Genomic DNA, 14841 nt, shown 5'->3' with positions numbered 1-14841 from the left:
AAGGAAAAAATTGATTTGATATAGAATCCTTTTGGATAATTGTGCTTTATTTTATCAAGCTTGACTAATTATGCTCAACAAAATAATACACAAATAAAACTTTCTTCATAATTCCAACCCATTGTAAAAGATCACAGGATTCCACAATAGTACTGTGTTGATTTGCTTACAATTACATGGGGTCCTTTTATATAAGGTGGCAATATTGCTGCTGTTCAGAGATTGAAATTTAATGCTGAAATGATTATAGAAGCAATTCTGTGATAATAGTGATTTAGAAATTCATTTTCTTTGAAAACTTGAAATGTTTCTTGAGACCCTGTCAGAGATCAAAGGAAAAAGAAAACAGAATTCTGAACAGAGAAAAAGCAAATAGCAAACCCAGCCACAGAGCATAGTTCATCTCAAGACCAGCAGGAAAGAGGTCAATGACACTAGAATGAGAATCCAAAACAGGTCACAAGTCAGAACAAAAGTCAAACTAAGAAGAGTAGGCAACCCAGTTCAGAGTTTTTCCATACATAAGCATGAAACTATTAGATGAGCAAGGATATTGGGTAATCTGTCTCCTTTCTGAAAAGAGATCTGACCGATAGCCTTGGCCTTTGGATGATCCCATGTGGGTCAATAGGTCACTCATCTCTCATCAGTCACAGGGCCATATCTAGCACTCAGACGATGTCTTCAATGTTAGTTCAGTGATTTTAGGTGTTGCAGAATCTCTCTTTTAATGTAAAGCCTTCTTAGTTAACAAAGGTAATATAGTGGACCAAAAACATAGAGAAAGCATGCAGCTAGAAACAGTGCTTTCTGACTTTGACTAAATTGACACACCACGCCATGTACTTAGTGTATATTTCCTGATTGAACACCAGCATAATATCCACTGACATTTCAAGTAGTCACAACACATGCATTTGAAGTCATCAAATTCCACCTTCCATGCAAGGAAGGAAACTCTCTCTACAACATTCTTGGGTAATGGGCATCTATCCTTAACCTGAACACTCCCGGAGAAAGGACTCAGAAAATTTTTAAGAATCACAATTCCCTTTTGTTTTCCTTTTTGTAAAAATATGTATATACTTGGATAAGTAATACATTTATAGGAATCAAACATTTAAAACTATAAAAAGATATAAGTAAAATGCCCCCCTCCAATCCATCTTCCCTATTTCTACAACCACACAACCAGTACCACTGTCCCCTGCCCTACAACAAAGAACTATAATTTGAATGTTTTGCTTATTCTTCCAGGACTTTTATATACATAAAAGCAAATGAAAATATGTTTCAGTTCAATTTTTGGAGAATTCTACTTATTAGAAAATATTTGTTTGCCATTATTCTAATTTATTTTCTTTTTGTTGGATACAAATATTATAGTAAACATGCTCAAAAATATTAAATAGTATGATTCTAAATATATATGAGTGTTTGTGCATAACCCTAAATGCTTTACAGATATTATCCCACATTATTCTTTTAAAATACTCTAATTCTGGTATTATTATCATTAAAAATATAGGAAGCCCTACATAGAGAAAAATCAGTAGATTGCCATACAGGCTGGCTAAAAAATATCTTTTTTCTTTATGAGAGAAGTTGTGTTTACAGAACAATCATGCATAAAATACAGAATTCCCACATACCACCCTATTATTAACATCTTACATTGGTGTGGAATATTTGCTACACTTGATAATAGCACATTTTTATAATTGTACTGTTTACTGTAGTCTATATGTAGTTTATCCACACAGTTTATAGTCTACAGTTCCAATGTGTAGTGTAGTTCCATGGACTTTTAAAAAAATTTCTGTTACCATAAACAATCTAAAATTTCCCCTTTTAGCCACATTCAGATATATATTTCAGTGTTGCTAGTTATGTTCATAATTTTGTGCTACCATCACCATCATCCATTACCAAAACATTTCCATCATTCCAAATAAGAATTTTGTACAATTAAGCTTTAATTTCCAATTCCCTATCCTCCATCCAACCCCAAGATTATTCTAGATTCTGGCTCTATGAGTTTGTTTATTCTAGCTATTCAAATCAGTGGGATCATACAATATCTTGTTATTTCCTCTTCTCTCTATATTCTCTAATGTTCAAATTTATACTCAACTTCCTCTTAAATTCTGCCTTCATAACCTTTATGGGAACCTCCTATCACCCCAACAGCAATAATGAGAGACACTTCCCCATCCCTGCTGAAGTTGTGTCAGACAATACCTACTGAAGAGTCAGGATTTTCACCATGGCCCAACAATAATGAGGCTATCTCCCTTCCCCATGATGTCAGAGGAGACCCTATGGGTGACTTCTACCCCTCCAGACAAAGACATAAATGAAGGCCTAGTGAAGAGTCAGCACCCCCCACCCAGCAGTAATGTGGAACCACCCACCTCCCTCGGGTGCCAGCAGAGGCCAAATGGAGAACCTACAGTACTATTCCCACCAGGTGGTGAACAAGACTACACTCCCTTCCTCTGCAGGAATGTTGCCAGCAGTAATGTGGAACCACCAACCTCCCTCGGGTGCCAGCAGAGGCCAAATGGAGAACCTACAGTACTATTCCCACCAGGTGGTGAACAAGACTACACTCCCTTCCTCTGCAGGAGTGTTGCCAGAGAGAAAGAGAGAGTGAGAGAGAGAGAGAGACACTCAAAACAACTATAGATAAAACAAAAAGGAATGTTAAACAATGTTCCATTAAATGTAAATGGTCCAAATACTTCAATTATTAGATAACATTGGCAGAGTATATTGACAGAGCAAATAAACTAACTATATACTGTCTACAAGAAATTTAGTTTAAAATAATGATATAAGCTATATAAAAACAAAGGATGAGAAAAAGATATATCATGTATAGATTAATCAAAAGAAAGGAAGAGTATCTATATTAATATCAAATCAAATAGACTTAGGAACAAAAAGAATTATCAGAGGCACAGAGGGTCATTATGTCAAGATAAAAAGGTCAATTTGCCAAAAAAAAAAAGTGTATAGTAATACTAACGTGTATACATGCAACAGAGCTTCAAAATATGTAGAAGAAAAACTGAAAGGGGAAAGAGACAAATCCACAATTATAGCTGCTCACTTCAACACCCTACTCTCAACAATTGATAGAACTAGACAGAAAATAGGCAAGGATAGAACTCAACAACACCATCAGCCAATAAGATCTAGTTAACATTTATAAAACATTATACCCAACAGCAGCAGAATATGTACACCTTCCACATGCACATTGAACCTATACCAAGACACATCATAACAATATCCAGACCAATATCCCTCATTAGTATAGATGCACATCATTTACAAAATATTAGCAAAGAAAATTTAGTGATATATAAATACCCTTATGTATGATAAACTGGAATTTATTCCAGATGCAAAGCTGATGCCATATTTGAAAATACTATTATCAACCATATTATGAAGCTAAAGAAGAAAAATGATGTGATTCTAACAATTTATACAGAAAAATCATTTGACAAAATTAGGATCCATTTATGAAAAACAGAACTATATGGGGACTTTCTTAATGTGAGTTTCTACAAAAGTCATACAGCTAAACATCATACTTAGTGGTGAAAGATGCTTCCCTCAACCCCACTACAGATCAAGAACAAGGCAAAGATGTCACTATATGATTGCATCAAAGATGTCCAGCACTATATTGAATAAAATTGCTGGAAGTTATAGCCAGTATAACAAGGAAAGAAAAGGCATAGAACCTGGAAAGGAAAAATAAAACTGTCTGTTTATAATGGTTAATTTAATGTGTCATCTTGGTTAGTTATAGTGGCTAGCTATTTGGTCAAGCAAGTGCTGATCCAATTGCTTCTGAGGGTATTTCATAAACAGATTTCAATCATTAGTCAGTTGATTGATTGCATCTATGGTTGATTTCATCTACAATCAGTAAAGAAGATTACCTTCAGCAATCAGAGAAGTCTCCTCATCCAATCCGTTGGAGGCCTTAAAGTGAGAACTGAGGATTCCAGGAGTCAGAAAGAATAATTTCTATCTCTACTTCAGCTAGCTAGCTTCTCCTAAGGAATTCCATATTACCTTCATGAGGGTTTTCAACTTGTGGCTTGTGCTACAGAATTCAGATGTGTCAATGCCCATGGGCTTGTGAGCCAATTCCTATAATAAATCTTTAATATTTACATAAATACATACACTGTTGGGTTCTCTTTCTCTGAAGAACCCTAATATGCTATTTCTAGATGATAATGGTCTATGTAGAAAATTCCAAAGAATCTACAAAAGAATTCCTAGAACTAATGACTTCAGCAAGTCACAAGACATAAGATAAATATACAGAAATAATTGTACCTCGTGTACTAGCAATGAACACATGGACACAAAAAACTTAAATGTAATTGCTAAAAAAATGAAATAGGTGTAAATCTAACAAAATATTTACAAGATTAGTATGCTAAAAACTACAAAACATTGGTGAAATAAATCAAAAGTCTAAATAAATGGAGACATATTGTAACCATAGATTTGGAAGACTAAACATAGTAAATACATAAATTCTGTTCAAATTGATATAGGGTTTAACACAATTCCTATCAAAATCTCAACAATATTTTTTATAGATATAGACAAGATTAAAATTTATATGGAAAGGCTATGGAACTAGAATTACTAAAACAATTTTGAAAAAGAATAAAGTGGGAGGACTCAATCTACCTCAAATCTAGAATTATAGCTATCATACTCAAAATTGTGTGATACTGGCAGAGAGATAGAAGCATAGATCAATGGAACAAAATAGAGACAGAAAATAGATAAACGGGAATATGCCAGGCTGATTTTTGACAAAGGTGCAAAACCAATTCAATGAAGGAAAGATAATCTTTTTTGAAAAATGATGTGGTCTGGAGTGGACTTACTGGTATTCTACTAGGGACTTCTTGTGATTCTAGCAATGGAAGAAATTATGTCATTGATGTGGAGACAGTGGCCACTAGGGTTGCTGAGGGCAAGAAGAGGGAAAAGGAGATATATTGTAGATGCATTTTTGGGACTTGGAATTGTCCTGAATGACATTGCAAGGACAGATGCAGGACATTATATATCCCACCATGGCCTGCAGGATGACGTGGGAGAGAGTGTGAACCACAGTGTGGACTATAATCCAAGCTGTTGTGGCAGTGCTCCAAGGCGTGTTCATCAGTTGCAATTAACGTACCATACTAATGAAAGAAGTTGCTGATGTGGGGAAAGTAGGAGGTGTGGGGAGTGGTGCATATGGGAATCCCCTGTGTTTTTTCATGTGACACTTTATGTAATCTCTGTATCTTTTCAAAATAAATAAATATATTTAAAAAAGAAAAAGAAAAATGATGCTGGAGTACTTGGACATCTATAGAAGGGGAAAAAAAACAAACCCTTGACCTAAGTATCACACCTTATACGAAAAATTAACTCAAAAATGGATCATAGACAAATATATGAAACATGAAACTTTAAAGTATGTTTTAATACTTTCAAGTCTTAAAATAGGAGAAAAATCTTCAAGACCTAGGACTAGGCAAAGAGTTTTTATTTAGACTTGATTTCAAAATTAAAAACTATTGCTATGTGAAAGAACTCATCTAAGGCAAGCTACAAACTGGGAGAAAATAGTTGCAAACCACATATCCCACAGAAGACTAAAATCTAGAATACATAATGAACCTCCAAAATTTAAAAAAATCAATCCAATTAATAAAGGGGCAAGAGATATATCATGGAAGAGGATATACAGATGGCAAATAAGCAAATGAAAAGATGATTAACATAATCAGGCATTAGGAAAATGCAAAATAAAACCACAATGCTGTGAAACTACACACCTAACCTATCAGAATGGCTAATATTAAAAATAGGGGCAACACCAAATACTGGCAAGGATGTGGAGAATCTGGTGGGAATATGAAATGGTACAACCACTCTAGAAAAAATTTTGGCAGTTTGAAAACAAAAACTACCCATACAACTATGCAATCTAGCAGTTACAATCTGGGACACTTATCCCAAAGAAATGAAGACTTATGTTCATGCAAAAGCCTATACGTGAATGTTTATAGCAGGTTTTTCATAATAGCCAAATGCTGGAAGCAACCCATGACCCTTTATGTAATGGAATTATATTCTTGGAACATTTTATTTATTGGATTCCATGTGTCTTTTTCCCAACTAAAAGTTGCCTTTTTGAGGTCAGAGATCCTATCCTTGGATCTGACCATGGATCCTGGAGCCAGACCACGTGGACCAAATCCTACATGCTAGCTACTTGGACTTGGATAAGTTAGTTAACTTCTCTCTGTCTTTACTTCTTCATCTGTAATAATCATAATAAGCCATCCATCTGCAATGCAACTGGAGCAGCTCCTGGCAAAGTAAGCACACACCTCTCGCACTTACCTGGCTTCTGGCACCTAGCCCAGATCCTGGCAAGTAGTAAGTGCTTTCATAAATGATTATTGAATGTGTGAATAAATAAGTGAGTGAATGAATGAATTATTAAGTTTCTGAGATATTTCCCCACAGCTGTTTAAGTGGTTGACTCCTTTCTATTATTACAATAAATTTAATAAAAGTCCTTATCATTTCATTTTACATGTATAATAAACTCAGACCTAAAAGAGAATATGATGCTTTACATACTGAGTCCAATCCGTGACAGAAAATAAACACTCAATAATTGTAGCCATGATTAGATTACTTCAATCTTACCAAATCCTTCACAAATCTAGCAGGCGAATACCCTGAATATGAACTTCCACTTGCGTCACAATAAAATATAAAGTATAAATCTCTTAGCATAATATTTAGGGTCTTATAATCTGACCTTAACCTAGTTTTATAGTACAAAGAAAGTGCTCAATAAGTAATTGCTATCATTATATTTATAATCTCTCACATTCGATTCTTTTCCACATCCTATGATCTGACACAACACTTTACTATTTCCTGAAGAGGCCATGGCTCTGTCTGAGATTGTCTTCCTCTCTTCCTTGCCTTCCTTATCTGACAAATATTTTCTCTTTAGTAAAGCCTACATGCCATTGTCCCTTTCTCCTCATCCCCCACCAATCCATCTAATCACTCCACAGGCATTTCTTCTTTATTCATTTTTTTTATCCCCAGCACCCAGCCCAGTGCCTGGCACATAATAGTGCTCCTGAGTGCTTGATGACTTGGATTGAGGAGAGAAAGAAGTGCATAAGCCACCAATTTTCTAAACCCACTAGTTTCTTAGGAATGTGGTCATTATAATTGAGTGCCCTGGACAATATTTGATAAAGTGCTTGAGTTTATAAGAAGTAGTGTACTTACTTTTAAGACAGTATAAAAACTTACCACATGAATCTCCCAGGAAACCCTGAGTGTATGTCTCCTAAGGGCCATATCTAAGCTCAGTGGTTAAAGAGGCTCCATCATCCTGACTGCTCTCTCCCTGGCTCTCTGCCATCCAGGAGTGCTCGTCCCAGCTACCATAGTCTCCTGCTATCCAAAGCTCTCAAGCACACTCCCTGGTCCCCATGTCCATGTATTCTTTCCTTACCTCTTACTAACCTCCATTCTCCTGTCCATCAAAAACTCCAGTCTCTAGGGCCCCATTTTCAGCTATTTCAAATGATCGTAATAATAACCTGAGTCACAGTTTTTCTTCTGCACATAATCCTGTCACATTATTTGAGCATACAAGTACTTTGAGGTAATTCTTGGTTCGACTTTCTAAATTCCAGTCAGGAATTTTACCTCATCCTTCAAATTACTGCCACCCGGCAGACAGTGCCAATGATGAGAATATAAGCTTACAGAATTTTGAGGCCAACTTTGTATAAATCTGACTTAGTTTTCAATTTAAAAGGAACAAATTTATATTCAGTGTATAACTGAATCAAATAATTCTTAGAGCAAAGTTACCACAAACAAGATACATAACTGTGAAATAAATTTTCTGTGTGGTAAAATTTTCTGATAAGATTGTGACAGAATTTTCTAAACAGATTTTCTATCAGAATATTTCCCACATCTTTAATTTGCTAGTCCCTTTTTCATTACTAATTCACTCTTTAACCAAAACTGATCTACAAGGATTAGGGTACATGTGTTCTGCCTGTGACTCTTAGTCACTATTTCACATTGAGCATTTTTTAACTGAATCTTCAACAATTAATGAATAAAAATATGAGCTAATAAAAATCTATTCCTTTGTTTTCTCTTTCTATATGTGTGTGTATATATGTATGTATAGGATATCAAATATGATTATGTAAATACATTTTCTATTTGTAACCTGAATTTTCTGTCCTCATCAGGCTTTCATAGGGACATGGTAGTAGCACTAACTCAAAATTCATAGGTTCCCCCACCTCTTGGCATAGAACTTCCAGCTCCAGTCACATTCCCTGCTCCCAAACACTCCACCCAAAACCTGTGATCTACAGGTCATCTGAGCCTCCAGGGCTCCAACCCTACTCTGTGATCTGTGGTGCAAAGGGAACAAGGCCTTCCTCCTACTTGCTTTGCAATATCTGAAGTAGAGTTCCTCAGTGTGTTTCCCATACATCATGGCTTATATTGCTAGTGAAATAGTATTTTTTCTTTATTTATTCTTTCCCTGTCAACGGACAATCATCACACTTTCCTTATTCAGAATCATTTTTCTCTTTCAAATTCTATGGCTTTATGGCTCAGCCAAGCATAGGGTCTGGGTATTTTTTCCTTTAGGATGGATTTTCCCACCCAGACATGCTCAGTCTGTACAGAACAGTTCTGTCAAGTGCCCCACCAATTCATCAGACATACCCAGCATGCCTGAGGCCTGGAAAAGGGCAAAGCCTAGGCTCAAGTGGATTTCCCACTACATATTAAAAATAAATCAAGGAATTGGACAAAAGTTGGTTGTACTAAACCCTCCTGCAGAATTTTTTCCATTTCAAAAGAGCACATCTGAAAATGATAACAACAACAACAAAAAAACCTTAACCCAAAGAAACAAATGACTAAGAGCAAAACTTCTGACATGGGGTAGCAGGTGAGAGAAACATTTTTAGAGATAGTCACTCAAATCACACTTTATTTGGTACCACGGAAGTAACTTCCTTCAAAATCCCAGACCTTTCCTAACTCTCACATGGGAATGTTCTTAAGTGTGATGAACTCTCGACAGCCTCAAGGCCTGGTCTTGAGCAGTCCCGCCAGCCATTCCCTTTCCTGTCTCCAGGAAGCTCCATTTCTCCACTCAGGTGCTGGCTGGCTGCCATCCACAAAGAGAAGTTTCACATGGGCCTATTGTGGTAATTTTAGGATCCAAAGACAACGTGACATTTCCATTTTACTGCTAATTATTCTAACGATCATCCCACTGTTTTTTTCCTTTCATTCCCATTCAAACTTTGTTTTTGAAAGAAAAGTCATTTCCCACCTGATGGCTTTTGCTTTCTGTCTGTGGAGAAATCTTTTCTCTAGATTTATTTTATTTTTAAAGCCATCTAGGACCAATGCAATCTCAAAAATCTTGATTCTATATAGTAGGGTTAATTGTTATCTCCCTTCAGTTAGTTGCAAAAGTTCCTTGATATAACATAATTTATATCATGGGGAAACCATGAGCCCTAGAATCTAAAGCAGTTTGATAAGTTGCAATGAAGTGGAAAATTAATATTAAGATAAATTGATAACATCAACCAGACACATTAGGTGAAGGTTACATTGAATCAAATATTTGTGTAGAACATTCTTGGAATTCTGGGTATACAACGTGTCTCTGTAAACGCTCCTGAATTTTTATTTGTGTGGGCAGCTTTGCCAAAGAATTCTACAAAGAAATACTTGACCCCTGAGGTCAGCTTGACTAAGAACCTGTGGAAAAAAATGAAGTGTGTATACAAGAATACAAATCATTGGGTCAATACCATCTAAAGAAAACATAGCCACTTCGTACACAATGCTATGTACAATTCCTAAATCCTAAAGTAATTTGAAACGCATCATCTAGTTACAATAGCCTACAACAGTGCCTTGCACATAAAGGGCAAAGTGCCAAGGTCTTGATTTGAGCAAAATTCATGTCGCCTGGTTGGGTTGATCCTCATTTAAAATACTGAAACAAATAGGAGCTTTAATGGAGGAAAATTCTCAAAAGAAAGGAGTGTGAGGAAAGGAGTATGGCGTGGAAAGGGAAGCAGGAAGAAAGTGAATAAAGGGAATGGAGAAAAGGAAAAGGGAGCAGACCAAAGCCAAATCTGAAAATCCTGTAGGATGTAGGAGATAGCAGAACACTTACTCCTGTCTCACCACTTTTTGAAGGCCCCCTCCCTCTCCGAACTCTCTCCCTCTCTCTTTTTTATACACACACACACCCCCCTCTCTAAAAATGGCTACATTGCACAAGAAAGTTATTACAATAATCCACAGAGATGTGCTTTAGCTAAGCAAAGGAGAAAGGCAAGAGGACAAAATACTTGCCCTGCCCAGTAAGGCAGAGAGATGTTGGTAAAGACGGGGATGCGGAGAATGGGGCACAGGCGTTGGAACAGAGCCAGAAAGCCTGTCAGCATCTTCCCATCTAGCGTCTGCCTCGCTGACAGATTGCAGTTTTCCCAGAGCACAGTGTTTTTTCCCAGCGGTTGCCACGACTCTGGGAGGGTAAGCTGTTCCACAGGTGAAGCTGCTGGAGCGGACGCCGTTCCTCTTCCCTCCTTCGGTTTAAATTAAAGGAGAAGCTTCTCTAAGAGATTTGTATTTCTAAAGTCTTACTCAGACACAAAGCATTTTCTTTTAGACAAAGCTGCCAACCACTTGTTGTTATTGCTACTTTTTGTAACATGAAAGCTAGAATTGTGATAGTCCCGGTGTAACTTAAATGATTAAAGTTGTGTGTTTCAACATTCTCCTGAGCCAAAAAAAATATAGTTAAATTATGTTCAAAAAAAACAAAACAAAACAAAAATTATGTTCAGTAAAAACCCAAATAAAGACTTTAATGCAATTTAGGGAAAACTTTCTTGGAGAAATTGCCCCAACATAGAATGAGTTGCCCTTTAGGGAGACAGTGAAGTCTTCAACACTTAACTCCTTCAAGAAGAATCTGGGTCCCGATAAATGATTAGAGTTTTATGGGCCAGGTGCTTCAATGAGAACAAATGGAGAGAGGGGGCAAGATGGCGGCTGAGTTAACATCCCTGTTAGAGTCTTCTGCAGGGAATCGGCTGGGCGGCGTTGGAGACTCTTTGGGACCGGATTGTTTCGGGATTTTTGCTGGTCCGGAGGTGTCTGGACATCGATTTGGAGGGAAGGTAACAGAGAGGATTCGTCTGTGAAATATACACGGAGATCCCAGCTACCTGTAGAGGATTCCCTTCTTGGGTAGGCGGAGACGAGGCATCTAGCCCCGCTCGGTGGGGCTGAGCCAGGCCGGGCCGCAGCGGCGGACGCCGGAGCCGGGCCGCGCTGCGCCGGCGGTGAACGGGGCCGGGCGGGGCCGAGCCAGGCCGAGCCGGGCCGGTAGCGTTTGGAGCCGGGCGGGGCCGGTGCAGGCCCCGGCTGCGGGCCGCGGTAGCGTTTGGAGCCGGGCGGGGCCGGTGCAGGCCCCGGCTGCGGGCCGCGGTAGCGCTTGGAGCCGGGCGGGGCCGGTTCAGGCCCCGGCTGCGGGCCGCAGTAGCGTTTGGAGCCGGGCGGGCCCGGGTCAGGCCGCGGCGGGTACGGAGCCGGGCAGGGCCGGTCCAGGCCGCGGTGGCGGGAGGTGGACGCTGGAGCCGGCTGGGCCGCTGTAGTGAGCGGAGCTGGGCGGAGCCAGGCCAGGCCAAGGCGGCGTGAGGAGCCGGGCAGAGCCGGTCCAAGCCTCCGCGGCAGGCGGAGCCGGGCCTGCGGAGGGGTTTCTGTTTTTTTGTTTGTTTGTTTGTTTGTTTGTTTGTTTTTTGTTTTTGTTTTTTTTTAATTTTACTTAATTTTTTTTTTTTTTTTTTTTTTTTGAGCATCTGCAGTACTGGGGAGTTCGTGGGCCCTGGGCGGCCTATTGGGGGTTTGTGGGAAGGGAGGTGCTTGCAGACCCATTTGGGCAGACAGACGGGGGGGTTTTAGGGCAAAGCGGGGGGAAGTTGTTGTTTTAGATAGTGTTGCAATTGTGACACGTGTGTACTGTATCTCTCTTCTCCCTATCCGTTCCCCACCGTTTGCCCATCCTCTTTTTCTTTCTTCCTTTCTTCTTGCCTTTCTTTTTTCTTTATTATAATTAGTTTGTTTTTTTTTTTTTTTTTTCGGTTTTCTCTTTCCCTCTTGTCCCTCATCTTCCACTTATTTTTACTTTAATTCAAGTATACAATAGGTGCTACAGGGAACACCTCACATTTGCTGGGTTTTCCCATCCTCCACTGCCTCATTTCTGTGTGAACTGATTTAGGCTACCTACACTATCCCCCTTCCCCTGCATCTTGATATCCACTATCATCTACTGTCTCTCCTATATTCCACCCCCCACCTCCCGTTCTTTGATCCACAAAGTGTCTAACTCTTAATTTCTAATACCTTTGTTCTGTTTTCTGTCTATTATCCACTCTTGAAACTATTACCTTTCTTTTCTTTTTCCCTCTCTCATGAAAACAATAGCTGTGTAGTTCATACCATATTCCTCCCAAATTCAGTCATCAACTTCATAAAAGGTACTCTACCTACAGCTATAACTCTATACAATCTACATGAATCTAACCTCCATCCTTCCAGATCTCATATTCCTGCTTTATTAACATACATCACCAATACAACTTTACACTTTTCCCTTGCTTACACAATTGCCTTTCCCCAACACTAATACTTTCCTCTAAAGTGAACTTAACCAACAACAAGTAACTAGAATAAGAAGAAAAAAGTGACAAAGAGAAGATATAACACCTGTGCAAAAATAACAACTAATTAACCTCCAAGAGCAGACAAAGAAGCTAAGGAACTGATTAAATTCGTCAAAATAAAGAGATGACCAGAAAGCAACAAAAATCTACGAACCAAACCAATAATCAGGAAAACATGGCTGAATCCAATCAACAAACCAATAATCACGAAGGGGAGCAAAACTTGGCACAAGCAATGAAAGATCTCAGAACATTTATCACCGACAAATTTGATGCAGTAATGAAAGAGGTTAACAACATGAAGACATCACTTGGAGGGGAAATTGCAGACATACGCAAAAACATAACAGATATGATGGGAATGAACACCACAGTTCAAGAAATCAAAAATACACTTGCAGCAAATATCAGCAGACTAGAAGAGACAGAGCAGAGAATTAGTGATGTGGAAGACAGTACATCAGAAATCAAACAGATAGTAGAAGGGGTCAATAAGAAGATAGAAAAAATCCAATTAGGATTTAGGGACCTGAATGACAATGCAAAACGCTCAAACATACGTATTATAGGCATTCCAGAAGGTGAAGAGAAGGGAAAGGGGTCAGAAAGAGTGTTGCAGGAAATAATGGCTGAAAACTTCCCAAATCTACTGAAAGAGACAGATGTACATATCCAAGAAGCACAGTGCACTCCACAAGTCATAAACCCCAACAGGCCCACCCCAAGACATATACTTGTCAAATTATCCAATGCTCAAGACAAAGAGAAAATCCTAAAAGCAGCAAGAGAAAAGAAAACCATCACATACAAGGGAAGCTCAATTAGATTAAGTGCTGATTTCTCTTCTGAAACCATGGAGGCAAGAAGACAGTGGTATGATATAGTCAAGGTACTAAAGGAAAAAAATTTCCAACCAAGAATACTCTATCCAGCTAAACTAGCATTCAAACATGATGGAGAGTTCAAAATATTCGCAGACAAACAGAAACTGAAAGAGTATACCAACAAGAAACCTCCCCTTCAAGAAATTCTAAAGGGAGTTCTGCAGGAAGAAAGGAAAAAACAGGAAAGGCAAAGTTGGAGGAGAGTATAAGACCAACAACAACAACAAAAAAGACAAAAAAAAATATACAAACAAAATATGACAAACACAAATCCAATCAAAATATGGCTAACACAAATAATTCCTTGATAGTAATAACACTGAATGTCAATGGATTAAACTCACCTATCAAAAGATTCAGACTGGGACACTGGATAAGGAAATATGACCCATCCATATGCTGTCTACAAGAGACACATCTTAGACCCAGAGACGCATGGAGATTGAAAGTGAAAGGCTGGAAAACAATCATACAAGCTAACAATAACCAAAAAAAGGCAGGAGTAGCTATATTAATATCAGACAAAATAGACTTTAAATGTGAAACAATTATGAGAGACAAAGAAGGATACTACATTTTAGTGAAAGGGAAAATCTGTCAAGAAGATCGAACAATCATAAATATCTATGCCCCTAACAAGGGTGCCTCTAAATACGTCAGGCAAACGCTGGAAAAACTAAGTGAAAGAATAGATACATCTACAATTATAGTGGGGGATTTTAATACACCACTATCAACTCTGGACAGAACATCTCAAAAGAGAATCACCAAAGAAACAAAACATCTGAATAGTATATTAGAGGAGCTCGATCTAATAGACATGTATAGATCGCTACACCCAAACACAGCAGGATATACATTTTTCTCAAGCGCACATGGATCATTCTCCAAGATAGATCATATGCTAGGCCACAAAGAAAGGCTGAACGAATTCAGAAAGATTGAAATCATACAAAACATTATCTCTGACCACAGTGGAGTCAAGCTGGAGATTTGCAAGGGAAAGAAGCCCAGATTTCACACCACGATTTGGAAATTAAACAACACACTCTTAGAAAAACAGTGGGTCAAAGAGG

This window comes from Dasypus novemcinctus, chromosome 9 (genome assembly GCF_030445035.2).
Source record: "Dasypus novemcinctus isolate mDasNov1 chromosome 9, mDasNov1.1.hap2, whole genome shotgun sequence".
NCBI lineage: Eukaryota > Metazoa > Chordata > Mammalia > Cingulata > Dasypodidae > Dasypus > Dasypus novemcinctus.
This window is presented reverse-complemented; position numbering follows the sequence as displayed.